Raw genomic sequence first — 15,543 nt, 5'->3', positions numbered from 1 at the left:
AACAGAAAAACTGGAAAAACCCCAAGAGATGCACAAGTGTACCACAATGTTGCAGGGAAAAAAACCCACTTCCCAACAGCATTAATTCTGGGGCACATAACCTGTGTAAAAATGGCCCTAGAGGAAAGCACTTGACAGCAGAAGAGCACCTCTGCAATAGATCATGGGGAGCACAAGTAGAGGCAAGGCACCAGTTCCAGCATAGATGTTATGCAGCTGGCAGAGTCCTTCCCAAGAATTCCCCTTCCTTTGCTCTAAGAGCCACTACTCATGCCCAGGTTTTAATTTCTTTTTCTTGATGTTATTCTCTTCAATTGCTTCTGTCCCATTTTTGGAGGCTTCTCCATAAATGTGTAAAGTGGAGTAGAAAGTAATCAATTGAGTGAATTTGAAAATCAAGTTAGCAATACTAGAACTAAAGCTATTAGCTGCAATCCCAAGCAGCTGCAGAATGGGCTAGAGAAAAAGTTATTTCCAATGGGGATGTTTTGAAGTGCAGCTAAACTGCCAGCAGAACAGGCAAACCACACTTAAATGGAAAATCTATGGGCCAGTTCTGCTGGGATATCTGCAGTGGCAACTTTTAAAACCCCTCTGGTACAGCTCATGCTTCTTTTTCATCCATGCTATTGCTATGTAGGAGTCCAGCCATCAGAAATAATAGCCTATGTGATCCATGGAAATCAAATTGTTATGTATATTGTAGGAATGAACCAAAATCTTGTTCAAACAATTGAAAACTATGGAAACTGCTGCCGCTTGCCTATTCATTTTGAGCTTGGTACAGATGTAACATTCCTTAAGGATGTCAGGGGCCTGCCTCCACTACTGCCTTCCCAGTTTTCCCTTCCCTGCCATCAGGGCTCATTTTAAGGGGGAACGCGCAGGAACGCAGTTCCGGCAGTTCCCCAAAGAGGTCACATGTCAGGTGGCCCCGGCCACTTGACTCTTGGCCATTTTGAGTCAATTTCAGCCTGGATTGGGGCCGAAATGGCCTGGATCGGGCCTCTGACAGATGGTGGATCACTCTCCCACTCAGCAGTGGCCTGATCCTGACCATTTTCAGCCCCTTTTCGGCCATTTTCAGCCCCTTTTTGCCATTTTGGGCCCAATTTCGGCCAGGATTAGGTCCAAAACAGTCAGGATAGGTTATGTCAGGGGGTGTGGCATACACAAATCAGTTATGCCAATGACACACTTCTGGTGGTGCCAAGGAGTGTGGCATATGCTAATGTTATGCTAATGAGTTATGCTAATGTGTTCTTCCAGCTCTTTTTCTACGAAATGACCCCTGCCTGCCATGCTGTAGAATTTTCTGTCGTGGTGCTAACTTAACCAGGGTTTGCAAACCTTGGCCATTTTCACACTGCCTTATTTTAGCAGCACGTTAGCGCTGTTCTGCCATTTTAGGTGCATTTGTTCACACTTCTTAGCAATCATGCCGTGCATAATCCATGAACAACCCACTGTTTTGCCGCTTTAACTTGTAAAGCTCTTGTTCTGCTTTTTCAAAGTTGACGGGTCTTTACTGCTATTCGCCCCATGCATGAGAACACATGAAACTGCTTTTCCCCCAGAGTAGCTCCACAAATGGGTATTTAGCCACTCCCACTGTTGCTGACTTTGAGTCAGACCAGAAGAGACAGTGGGTTGGCCAAGTTTACCTGGAAAGTGTAGGAGGCTGGAGCTGCTGGCTTCCTCCAAAAAGGGGAAGGGGACCCTTGTTCACTGTAGTCTAGGAGGCTCTTTCCCCTCCCCTTCTCCCTTCTGTGAGAGCAGCCTGACAGCTGCAGGCTTGCCTCACATGCTGAAGAGCTGGAGAAAGCTAGCAGCTCCAGCTGAGGGATCAGCTGCTGCTGCTGCTGCTGCTCTGACATGCTCTCACTTCTCCAACTCAGTGGCATCTGTCTCTGTAGCAGCTCCCCAGGGGCGGGCAGGCTTCCAAAAAGGGTTTCCTAGGCAACTGGCTGTTGCCATTTTTTTTTATTCCTTAAAACTCTTGCGCTATTGCGATGTTTTGTAAGGAAGGGGGCGGTGGGTGGTGTTTTGAATTCAAGATCAAAGAAAGATCGATATAGCGCTATTCTGTCTTTAGAAAACAAAAAAAAATAGTGGACGTTACTTTGCTTTCCTCAGCGCTGACATTTCTGAATCGTCCCTCTTTTGAGTGGCGTTAGAACAGAGGGAAGTACAGAATCGGTATATTCCTGATGATGTGGACACGATTGTGAAAAACCGGCATTGGGAACGGTGCAATACAAGAGGAAAAATAAGGCAGTGTGAAAACGGCCCTTGTTCTCCTTGGCTTTAAACTCTGGTTACAAGGGCAATGCAGTTTAGAACATAGAAAATGGAAACAATTATGTACTGAGCCTGAATGGTTGTGTATAATTTTTCCATATGCAGATAAAGGAAATGAGCCTTCTGTTCAGTGCAGAGTGATAAGATAACTTTGGATGGGAAGTGCCACGCAAAAGGAATAATTAAGCTAGTTCCAACTTCTTCAAAAAACAAAGCAAATCGCTAACCAAATAAGGCTGTTTACAGTTACATTCTGAGTCCAGATATTTAAAATGCCGCTAATTAATAACAAATATTGGCTGAACTTTAAATTGTGTCTCCAATAAAGATTTAATTTAGATGTATTAGAGCAGTGGGTAATTAAATAGCAATTGATTATTAGAAATATTGAGTGAACAATTTTTAACAAGCTCTGTTTTATTCAGAAAAGGAAGCCTGCGGTTGAATGTAGAAGCTTTAGTACCATATTGGAACCTTGGCTTTAGCATTTCTTATGAATGAGATTGATAGAAAAATGGACTCCATGTGAACTCCATGAAAAATATAAAATGTCTATATGACATGAAGAAAATAGTTACAATAGGAATAATGTTCAGGAATTTGGGTCAAATAATTTCACATGGCCCCAATAAATTGGATTGCACAGAGCTTCCCTTCCCCCCAGTATCTTTGAAGGTGTCCAAGCGGGCCAGACATTCTTATGAACAAAGTGGTACAGGGTGGAGATGGACTGCAGTGGGGCAGAGGATTAGGAAAAACTACTTTCTTGCTGTTGTGAACAGCAACTCATCACAAGTTGAGTATTCATTACCACTTGGGATGTTCCTCATCCTGATACAAGCAGGATGGGGAATGGTCACTATTTTGCCAAAATATACATTGCATGAAACTGGGCCTGGTTGTATTTACATTGACTGGAGTGACTTGGGACTTGTTTTGGCCGTGTAAAAGTAGCCATATAATTGACATGCTATGCCCAATAGCAGTCTCTCAGCTAATTCATTTTGTTAAGAGGAAGAGGATCAGTTTCTACCACAGAACGTTCCTGTGTTTGAGCCCAGCTTTCAGCTGCAAACCATATTTTGCAATTTCCTCACTTGCAAATTCTGCCCACGTTTTTCCTCTTTAGTATTATTTCTGCAGAAATCAGAGCACCCAACTGAGACTTCGGCACATCTAACCAGGGCATGTTAGCTTAACCCCGAAGTGGTTATTCATAGTCCGTGACCTCATTATGTGCTTCTTTGTACCCATGTCATATTACTTCAGCTCACAAATGCCATTTTCAACTAACCTTTATTCTTCAGCATTATAATTACACCAAATTCTACTTACTCATTCATCTCATCAAGTTATGCTGCTTGTTTCTAATAGCGTTATGTGTCAATATGTATCTAAATCTTCCCTGTCCTGTCTTATTGCTGCCTTGCTTTATTCTCCAGAATTGTGTAGTTTGTTGTCTCATTATACCCAGCTATCTGCATTTACAGTTCCCTGTTTGAAGATGTCACTATGCCTAAGCAAACAGGCCATAACTTAGTAGGGCCGCAATACAGCACAGAGTTTGGTGATCTTAAATCCCTTTGAGATCTAAGGGACGTGTGCATAACCATGCATTGCATAACCAAGCCTAATCCGAGCAGGGTGACAGATCTCCCTCAGGTAGCCGATTCTGAGTGCCCTTCAAGGTCAGCAGATTGTCAGGGTTTTTTTTAAAAAAGTATTATTGTTAAGTTTTTACTTACATAATAATGAGCTTCATTATTGCTTATTTTCAGCTTCCCCTCCTGTAAAAGAACTTCTGCTTTCAGTCTATGCACTGGGGGTAGGGGGAAGAATCATAGGTGGACTTTTCATTCCTGTGGTCTCTGATGACTTCATAAAGGAATCGGAAGCAAATCAGGAAATCCACTGAGAAAGACAGTGGTCACTTCCACAGGTTCCCTTTTTGGGGGGGTTTTCCCTGTCCCAAAGCCACTTCTTCCCAATTCACTTTGAGAACTCACCTTTCACATGCATTGTCCTCATGTGTGTTTTGTGGGTGTAGCTCTGCTAGGGCCCATTGTATTTTCCCAAACAATGGGCCTTATTGCTATTTAAAATAAAAGAAGAAATGGCATTCCATTCTCAAAATTATTCTTAGACTGATAGTCTGATTGCTGAGTGATCCAATGTAGCAAGCACTGCAGTATGATTCCCTTTGTATACATAGATATTGTAATAGCACAAAGACTGTTAAAAAAAGTAAAAAAGGGGGAGAGGAATTATAAGATTGTGCATGCATGTGTGGGAGGGGTAATGGCAAGAGGAGGGGTTGGAGATTTGTGGGAGGGCACTTCAAAAGCACAAAAAAGCCTCCACATGCATCGATACTGTAATAATCGCGTGGAAAAAGTGGCATCAAAAATAAAGACAAACCAAAACAGGACTCACAAAAACGTTTAAAAACTGGGAACATCATGACCTGCTCATGCATGGGAAATGATGAGTTGTGTAATGAGTGAGATAACCTGCCGGAGCTCCGTTGGCAGGCCATCCCATTAAGGACATGTGGAAGCAACCAGTGTGTGGTGGCAGCAGATGAAGCACCAGACTTTCTCCATGTTAAGAGCTACAAACAAAGCCAAGATAGCAAATTAATCAAACTTGTATGTTCCAGAACTTAGAGTAGTATGTTAGAGTGTGTGTTGATATACTGTGGAGATAATGAATTTGATTTGGGGGGAAGGAATGTGGCCAAATGCGTTTTTTGGGGTGGGGGATTGTCAGGCCTGCTTGACATGAAGGTTGAACATTCAGACAATGACAAATTGGTTCTGAAATGAGTAGGGAAATCCACAAGTCTCGCTCTAGTCATTATTCTGTTCATTTCATCCCCTTCCTTCTTTGCCTGGACTAGATTTATACTTAAATGGATTTTGATGACTAATCCCTCTGGTTTCACCAAACTTCTGATTAATGAGATTACTAGCCATACTGGGATCTAGAAGCTTTTCATCTACAATGGGTGTAATCTTTGTTTTGCACTCTTTTAAACAGATTCTGATTTGCTAGATTCATAAGTTTTGGAGGGGGCTTGCTTTGCTTTCTGAGAATGAAAAGCAAAGAATGTGAAAAGTATGTAACAGCTGGTATAAAAAGGTGACCTTGGAGCTTGATAGCTGCTTCATGGTAGCCAGATGTGTTCTTAAAACAAATTCCAGAGTGGAAATCAGATGTAATTGTTTGGCAGCCAGATCCTATGGATCATTTGAAGCTGCCACAGTACAAATTATTTTTCCATGAAAACAGAAGCTGCAGAAATGTCTTTTTCCGACTCACTCACCTCTGTGTTCAAACCTCTATGTAGCCAAGTCATCTCATTGTGTTATTATGAATATACAAATATCTGGCCTGAGCAAATCAGAGGAAGGATGAAATACATATATATGATAAGTAAACAAATTAATACTTGATGTATTGTCGAAGGCTTTCACGGCCGGAGAACGATGGTTGTTGTGGGTTTTCCGGGCAGTATTGCCGTGGCCTTGGAAAACCCACAACAACCATCAAATTAATACTTCCTTGGCAAATGCCAAGAATGGTGTGAGATCCCTTTCTTATATCAAAAATGATGCAAAATGCCATATTTGATGCATATCATTAATAGTTGAAGACAGGCCTTTGTTCACCGCAGGGCTTTTTTTCAGCGGGAATGCAGTGGAATGGAGTTCCAGTGCCTCTCATGTCCAGGAGTCCCACCCCCTGATCTCCAGGCAGAGATCATGTCCTCTGGAGGAAATGGCTGTTTTGTAAGGGGGGCCATGTGTTTCTATTTCATTTCCCTCTTGAGAGTTCCATCACCTCTTTTCCCAGAATAAAGTCCGTATTGCCTTCCTCCTTTAGAAGTTGCTGTTCTGAGCTTTAATACCTACATGAAGCCATTGCTGTTGAAAGTTGACATTTCTTCTCTCTTCACCTTCTGGACTTCAACAATTTAATTGGATTCTAAGAGTCAGGAAAACAGCGTTCATCAGTATTAATCATTCTCCTCTTCCACTGCTCTGCACATTGAGTGGGCTCTGCTTTGTAACTGTGTCATCCAGTCACATTTACATGTGATATTAACATCAAGTGCAAAAACATGTCTGAGCTCCTGATGCAAATGAAATTTTTATCACAGAAATCACATCCTACTAGCAACTTTTATAGCAACAGGATTTCGTTAAGCCTACTGCCGCACTCCACATTTCCTTGATTAATTTCACCTTTCCAGGCCTCCTATGCTACCCCAGTGAACCTTCCAGCTAAGTACGTTTTGTTAAGCAGATGAAATAGGCCATATATTTTTATTTGGTACAGCATGTTTTCATTTATTAGCTAACCTGTCCAATCTCAGCTATTTAGTTTAAAGGATTTCACTATATAAACAGGATTCTAAGACTATAAATTTGTCCCTGTATCCTTCTGAGATAGTAATTTGATTGGGTTGAATGTTGATTAGATTAAGCTCTTGTTGAGCAAGGTGATAAGTATGAAAACCTGGTTCATTTTTCAACAAATAAATTGAGCATCTCTAGAACTCCTGGTTAATCTTCAGAATGTGGATTTTTCTGCTATTATGAGGAAGCCATTCTTGTGAAAGCATGAAATAGATTCTTGTTTCCAGGATTTTGTGGGCTTTCCATGAGGAAAGTTAAACATATGAACCCCCAGAATTGCATTAGACTGAGTCAGACCATTGGTCTTTCAAGATCAGTATTGTCTATTCTGGCTTGAAATGGCTCTCTGGTAGAGGTCTTTCACATTGTATACTACCTCCTCTTTTTTTTAAAGGCTGGAAATGTTGGGGATTGGACCTGGAAACTACTACATGCAAAGTAGATACTGTACCAGTGAGCCATAGCTCCTCCCCTGGCACTACTCACTTGTGGTTCACCACTGCCCATTTAGCCATACTTGTCTCTCCTCTGTCCTTTCCCTTTCCCCCCTTTTACCATGATATTTAATGTCATCTCTTCCATTGGTAGGTTTGTTACATATCAAAGGCATTTAACTATTGTTTTCATTAGTTTTGTTTTTTAAAAGAACATCAAAATGCAGTCAAATATCCAAGAATAATAATCCGAAGGTATGCTAATGAACAAACCTCACCAAAAATGTTGCTGCTGATGGTTTCAGATCAGAAATTCAATACAGATAGTAGCGAGCAACAAGAATCTAGCAAATGATGATATAGCAAAGCAGTCCAGATCAGCAAACTTCCTGTATCCTCATGATGGAAAGGAAAAGAAAGTCTAGTGTTACCTAGCCAACTTCAGTTTCCCATTCAGAAAGGGGACTTGACCAAAGTCAGACAGGGAGTCCATAGCACAGATTTCTTTAACACAATACAATCCTGGCCAGATTTGTTTCCTTTTTATAGATGGGAAGCAGAAACTTGGATATTAGCAATTTGTCCAAGGTGATTCTATATAGAAAGTTTTTTTCTCCTTTTATCACTTCTGTGAATTGGTTTGATTAGAAATATTAGTTTCTAGACTATCTGTATATCAATGTATTGTCGAAGGCTTTCACGGCCGGAGAACGATGGTTGTTGTGGGTTTTCCGGGCTGTATTGCCGTGGTCTTGGCATTGTAGTTCCTGACGTTTCGCCAGCAGCTGTGGCTGGCATCTTCAGAGGTGTAGCACCAAAAGACAGAGATCTCTCAGTGTCACAGTGTGGAAAAGATGTAGGTCATTTGTATCTACTCAGGAGGGGTGGGGTTGAGCTGAGTCATCCTGTAAGAGTTTCCCAGGGTGTGGAATGCTAATGGCGGGAGGCTTCCCGCCATTAGAACCTCCTCAGGATACAGTGAAGCCTCCCGCCATTAGCATTCCACACCCTGGGAAACTCTTACAGGATTTGGGATTCATGGAGATCTAACGCAGCTCCATTTGCGGAGCTGACCGGACTGCCGTTTTAAGCGGCCGGCGGGGTGAAAATAGCCCACGGCCGACTGCTCTCAGGCGGAGAGCAGGCAAAGAACGCTCAAGACCCTAGGGTGAGTTAGATCTCGGACGAGGGGGGGCTCTACATAACGGGTCCCCTCCCGATCCTTGAGGTCCCACCTTGCGACGGGTCGGCTACAATCTCTGCGGCAGTTTTGGGGCCAATTCAGCTGGCATAAGACCTACATACCCAAGCTTCGATTGGGGGAAGAAGTGGAAAGGAGAACTTGAAATCGAAACAGCGATTACAACCCGAGGAAAGTGAAGGGAAGGTAAAGATCACTATCTTCCGATACGGGACAGATTGATAAAAACAGAGAGGAAAAAAAGTAGACTTTTAAACTGCAACAGACTAGCGAAAAGGAGGGGAAGCTTCGGCAGGAGTTGTATTAGAAAAGAGACTAAGTTTAAAGAAGTTATTAAAGAAATCGGATTATTGTTTTGAATACCTGTGGCTTTGGAGCTGTGAGAAAAAGACACCATCGCGAGACCTGCTGTGGGAAGACGGGAGACAGGAAGTGCGTAACAACAATAGAGCGGCTGGAGAGAAGCGGCCCTTGCTGGAGGGCAGGAAGAAGGGAATCGCCATCTTTGAGAGGGGAAGGGTCGCGGCTTCAGCGGAAAAGGAAGTAGGCCATATTGGATTATAAAATCATAGAGAGACTATAGAGAAAAGACGCCCGACATTTTGGACCCTTTAAAATTAATTTATGCAAGAAGACCGGGACATTTGAAATAAAAAAGGTACTAAATTTAACGCCACGGAGCTAAGGAAGAGAGCGGATTCGTGGGAGCGAGCCAAAGCAAGCCCCACGATGTCGAAGAAAGAGTGGCAATCGGCAATAGAAAACCCGGATAAAAAACTTTTGGAGGTGATTAAAGAATTTAAAGACATGAAATTGGAGCTGATCAAAGAGGTTAAACAGACAGTAAAATCGGAGCTGTCAGAAGTAAAATCGGAGCTGTCAGAAGTGAAGAAAGGTATGGAAACAATACAAAGTGAATTACAAGGGACGCAGCAGAGAGTTAAAACAGTAGAAGGAGCGATGGAGAACTTAGCAGATACGCAACAAACAGAGATGAGGTTGATGAGGGGAAGGATGGCGGTTGCGGAAAGTAGACATATGGAGAAGCAGCTCAGATTTCGCGGCTTGCCGGAAATGGAAGGAAAGACAGCGCAAGAGCAGATGCCGGAGGTGTTAGCTGAATACCTGGGGAAGGAGGAGGAGGATGTTGTGGCTATCCTAGATGTGGCATATCGTGTGAACTCGAGAATTGCAACCCAGAGAAAAGTACCAAGAGACGTGATTGTACAATTTACAACAAGAAACATGAAAGAGAAGATTGTGACTAAACAGTTTCAAGATCCATTGGAGATCGATGGCAAGACAATTATTATAATGAAGGAACTACCCAGATCAGTGTTACTAGATCGGAAAAAATATAAAGCGCTAATCCAGATGCTGAAGGACAGGAAAATCAGGTACAGATGGGAGCTTCCAGAGGGTTTGTCCTTCGAATTTGGAGGCGCCAAAAAGCGTATCAGATCTGAGCGGGAGATGGAGCGATTTATAAGGGACAATGAAAAAGACTTACCAACAAGATTATGAATATGGAGTGTAAAGTATTATCTTGGAATGTAAATGGACTAAATTCACCGAATAAGAGAAAAAATATTTTTCACTGGCTACTAAAACAAAAATGTGATATTGTTTGTTTGCAAGAGACTCATATTCGAAAACAGGATGTAAAATATTTAAAACTGGGAAAATTGGGCAAAGACTTTGTAGCGGCCTCAAGTAAGAAAAAAAGAGGAGTGGTGTTGTATGTAAAAGAGGAGCTACAACCAAAATTCATAATGAAAGATGTGGAAGCCAGATTTGTAGCAGTGGAATGTACTTGGAATTTAAAGAGAGTGTTGGTAGTCGGAATCTATGCACCCAACGGTGCAAAAGAGAGCTTCTTTGAGGATTTGAGGAAGCATTTAGATGATCTTTCATATGACCAGATAATTCTTGCTGGAGACTTCAATGGAGTGACAGACTTGGAACTGGATAAAAAGACTACAATGGCACAAAAGAAAAGAGGACTATTACCAAAGCTCTTTTTTGAGTTGATTCAACAAGAGACTCTTGAAGATGTATGGAGGAGAGAATATCCTAAAAGTAGGCAGTTTACTTTTTATTCTGCAAGGCACTCCACATTATCAAGAATTGACATGATCTGGGCCTCAAAAGATTTGGCGTTATGGACTAAAGATGTAGAAATAATGCCGATGGTAGGCTCAGATCACAACCCAATTATGTGGAAGCTGGGGAAAAGGAGGAAAAGGAAAGCATGGAGAATAAATGAGGATTTGTTACAGGAAAAAGAGAATATGGAAATATTGAGAAGAGAGACAAAGTTTTTCATACAATACAACGTGAATAAAGAAGTACCAACTGATAAAGTTTGGGATGCTTATAAGGCGGTTATAAGGGGCATACAAATGGACTTAAATGGTAGAGCAAGAAAGAAGAAAGAGGAGAAGAGACAAGAGATTGAGGAGAAAATAAAAACTAAGGAAATACAGTTAAAAAAGAGACCAGGGAAAAAGAAATTATACCAGGAAATTAAAATACTGCAAGAACAGCTAACAGCAATGAGTAATAAAGAATTGGAGTGGAATCTCAAAAGGCTGAATCAGAAAGTGTTTGAGGGTGCAAATAAACCTGGGAAGTACCTGGCATGGCAACTGAAGAAGAGAAGGGAAAAGAAAACAATAAATAAAATTTGTGAAGATGACAAAACGTATTTGGAACAGAATACCATTAGTAGAGCCTTTTATAAATTCTACGCTAAACTGTATAATAAGAAAGAAGTAAATAAAGATTCAATAGCGTCATATTTGGAGAAAATGACACTTCCAGAAATCTCGGACGCTTGGAGAAATAAATTGAACAGTGAAGTAACGGATGAGGAAATAAGTAAGGCAATACAATCTGCAAATCTAGGAAAGGCGCCAGGGCCAGACGGACTTACAGCTAAATTTTATAAGACTATGGCCAATGAGCTGGCACCATTCCTAAAGGAGGTGATCAATGGAGTTTTAAGGGATCAAAGGATTCCAGACACTTGGTCTGAAGCGAACATATCATTGATCCCAAAAGAGGGCCAAGACTTGACTAGTGTGAAAAATTACAGACCTATATCGTTACTCAACAATGACTATAAAATCTTTGCGAAGATACTGGCGGAGAGACTGAAGGGGTGGCTTTCGGAAGTTATAGAGGAGGAGCAAGCAGGCTTTCTGCCAGACAGACAAATAAGAGACAATTTAAGGACAGTGATTGATGCTATTGAATATTATGATAAGCGTTGTGATAAAGAGGTTGGTTTCTTCTTTGTTGACGCTGAAAAGGCATTTGACAACTTAAACTGGGACTTTATGTTTGCCACTATGGAAAAGCTACAACTAGGAGAAAGATTCATCAGAGCAATTAAGGAAATTTACAGAGACCAGACTGCAGCAATTGTGGTGAATGATGAATTGACCAAGAAATTGACTATAAGCAAAGGAACAAGACAAGGTTGCCCGTTGTCTCCACTGTTGTTCATTTTAGTATTGGAGATTCTGATGATACAAATACGACAAGACGAGGAAATTCGAGGAATAAAAATAAAGGACTATTCATACAAGGTCAGAGCATTTGCGGATGACATAATGTTAATTGTAGAGGACCCACTGGAGAACATGCCAAAAGTGATAGATAAGATCAAGGAGTTTGGAGACTTGGCAGGTTTCTTCATTAACAAAAAGAAGTCAAAGATACTATGCAAAAACATGACTAAGCAGAAACAACAATTGTTAATGGAAACAACGGATTGTGAAGTAACAAGTAAGGTGAAATATTTGGGAATTGAACTGACTGCAAAGAATATAGATTTGTTCAAGAATAATTATGAAAAATTGTGGATTCAGATTGAGAGAGACTTGATTAAATGGAATAGGCTCAATCTGTCATGGTTGGGTAGGATTGCAGCGGTTAAAATGAATGTGTTACCAAGAGTGATGTTTTTGCTACAGACAATACCAATCATCAGAGACTCTAAACAATTTGAAAAATGGCAGAGGAAAATATCAGATTTTGTATGGGCAGGCAAGAAGCCTCGAGTGAAAATGAAAGTTTTACAAGATGCAAAGGAAAGAGGCGGAATGCAACTGCCCAACCTGAGACTTTACCACGATGCAATCTGCCTAGTTTGGTTGAAAGAGTGGATGACATTAAAGAACAAGAAACTATTAGCCCTAGAGGGATATAAAAAAATATTTGGATGGCATGCATACCTATGGCATGACAAAGTAAAGGTCAACTCGATGTTCCTGCACCATTTTGTACGGAGAAGCCTATACACAATCTGGAAGAAGTACAGAATTTACCTACAAGAAGGAACTCCTTGGTGGGTGGTTCCATATGAGGTGATAGACCCGAGAGCTGTTGATAATGAAAGACAATGTTTGACTTATAAAGAAATAACTAAAATAGAAGCATCTAAACTTAGAATAAAGACGCAAGAGGAACTATCACCGAACTACGATTGGTTCCAGTATAGACAGATCAGAGATTTGTATAACTCGGACTCTGTAAAGGGAGGTATACGAATAGAGAACTCGGAACTAGAGCAGACCCTTCTTAAAGAGGACAAGAAAAGAATATCCAAGGTATACCAAGTACTGTTGAAATGGTATACTGAGGATGAGACAGTTAAAACACAAATGGTGAAATGGGCTATAAATTTTAACAAAGAGATAACAATGGAGGCATGGGAATACTTGTGGAAGACTACAATGAAGACAACGACATGTACAAATATTAAAGAGAATATCTACAAAATGATCTATCGTTGGTACATGACACCAAAGAAGATTGCGCTAGGGAATTTGAACACTTCTAATAAATGCTGGAAATGTAGGAAGCATGAGGGCTCCCTCTATCATATGTGGTGGTCGTGTGAGGTAGCTAGGCAGTACTGGGGGGAAATAATAAGAGAAATGAGTGAAATTTTACAATTTCAAATAAATAAGAACCCAGAACTCCTGCTACTAAACTTGGGAATGGAGGGAATTCCAGCCCATCATAGGACGTTGACATTTTATATGACAGCAGCAGCTAGACTTTTGTATGCGCAAAAATGGAAAGTACAAGAAGTGCCAACTATTGAAGATTGGACCTACAAATTGCTGTACATGGCAGAAATGGACAAGATGACAAGAAAACTGAGAAATCTGGACTCAGGGCAGTTTAACACAGATTGGGAGAAGCTGAAACAATATCTGGAGAAGAAATGGGAGGTGGGAGGAAAACTGTGGCAGTTTGAGAACTACTGAAGTATAATAAAATGTAGAGGGGGGTGACTTTACTGGGGGGGGGAGAGATAAATGTGAATTTATAAGCAGTTAGATTAACAGATTGATATATATATAGATATATATTGGTTAATAAATAGAATATTGATAGAAAATAATTAAGGATAAGGATTAAATATACGGATTGAGTAACCAACAATATTTTCTTTCTTTGATAAGATATGTATAATGCACCAAACTGAATGTATAGACGAGTCAAATTGATTGACTATGTGACGAGAGTTATATAGAATTACCATAAAAAGATAGAATGAGTAATACATAGAGAATAAGTCAAATTGTTTGATTTAAATGTGTAAGATTTTTATGGTTTATGATATATAGGTTTATGATATAGAAATATTTAAAATTGGAAAAAGGGATAAATTGTTTATCTAAGATGGAAACAAAGACTTACAGTTTGGGTATATAATAAGAAAAGTAGTTAAGGATGTACTGCTTAGTATAATGGAGAATATGTATTTGTTTTAGATAGAGAAATTTAATAGAAGTAAGGGAAAAGGGACAAAGGGTTGGAAAACTGTTGGAAGTCAACAAAAGGGGGGGAAAGGGAGGGGGTTAGAAATGAAAAATTTGGGGAAAATTGAATGTAAATGTAAAAATAACGGATTCTAACCCAATAAAAATTTTTTCAAAAAAAAAAAAAAAAGAAGCTCTGTGTCATGTTATGATGGACTCCTCCCACTCTGAGGCAGATTTTCCTGCCAAAATCTAAGTGTGCCTGCTTTGGCTGAGCCACCTCAATTAGCTGGTCTCTAGTTGAGATTTTAAAGTTCTTTCTGAATCCCAACCTGTTAAACAGTTATATTTTTGTTTTTTTTTAGCCCAGCCCAGAAACTTGATGGGGGAAAAGCAGGAGCCCTCTTCTTCTGTGTATGAAGTGGCATTGGAGGCTGAATAATGTTCAAAAGAAAGAGAAACTTTATTGTACAGACAGGGATGGAATAAGGGCAGTCACAGAATGAAAGTGCTGAGGTAAAATTTGCTGGTAGAATAGAATAGTCTTTAAGTTTCAGGCAAAATAGTTTCTTTTAAGCTTAGTTTCTAATTAATAAGAACATAGAAACATTGTTACTGAAACCAAAGTATTGGATCAAACACTTCTCATTAATGAGAGGTGTTTGATTCACTACTTCGGTTTTAGTAGCAATGTTTCTTCACAGAGTTCCCTTTTTAAGCTAAGATTTCCAGACATTAGTTCAACACAGTTCTCCCTTTACAACAGACCCAGGGTCCTCCTTAGAGCCAACCCCCTTTTTAGACACTGGGCAGGAATTATTCCTAAGAAAACATAACCCTATTCACTTGGCTTGAATGGGAGTCTCCACTTACTACCCATTCACTTGGCCAATAACACACACCCAGTTCTATCTTGGCTGTGTAAAAGGGTTTCAGCTTGTGCTGGCTTTGACACTTGGAATTTCTTTACTAAAATTGTTCCTCAAAACAAAAGTGTTACAGTTAGGGCAACTGACATCTTTTCTCCTCACTTCAGAGGGGTACCTGTCTGACTCTCCTTCTCAGACTCTCTCATACACTCAACTTTCAACTGCTAACTAACTCAAAAATCCTGTCAGCACCAACTGTCATCCTGAAGCTGATTCTGACTAGTCAATCAGAGGAGGGGGAGCAGCCTGTCAATCAAGCTTTCATTCCAGGCACTTATTAACTCCTCTTCCATCTCTGAGTGCTGCACTGTGGAAACTTTTCTTTAAATTGCATTCCGTACAATGTATTCAGTGCCCTATAGAATAGGTTAATCTGAGAGAAAGTGACTGATCTAAGATCATCCAATGAACTTTTTGGTGAACAGGAATTTGAATCTGGATTTTCCCAGCACAACAAATGCAAGTGCTTAACTAGGA

This window comes from Eublepharis macularius, chromosome 4 (genome assembly GCF_028583425.1).
Source record: "Eublepharis macularius isolate TG4126 chromosome 4, MPM_Emac_v1.0, whole genome shotgun sequence".
NCBI lineage: Eukaryota > Metazoa > Chordata > Lepidosauria > Squamata > Eublepharidae > Eublepharis > Eublepharis macularius.
This window is presented reverse-complemented; position numbering follows the sequence as displayed.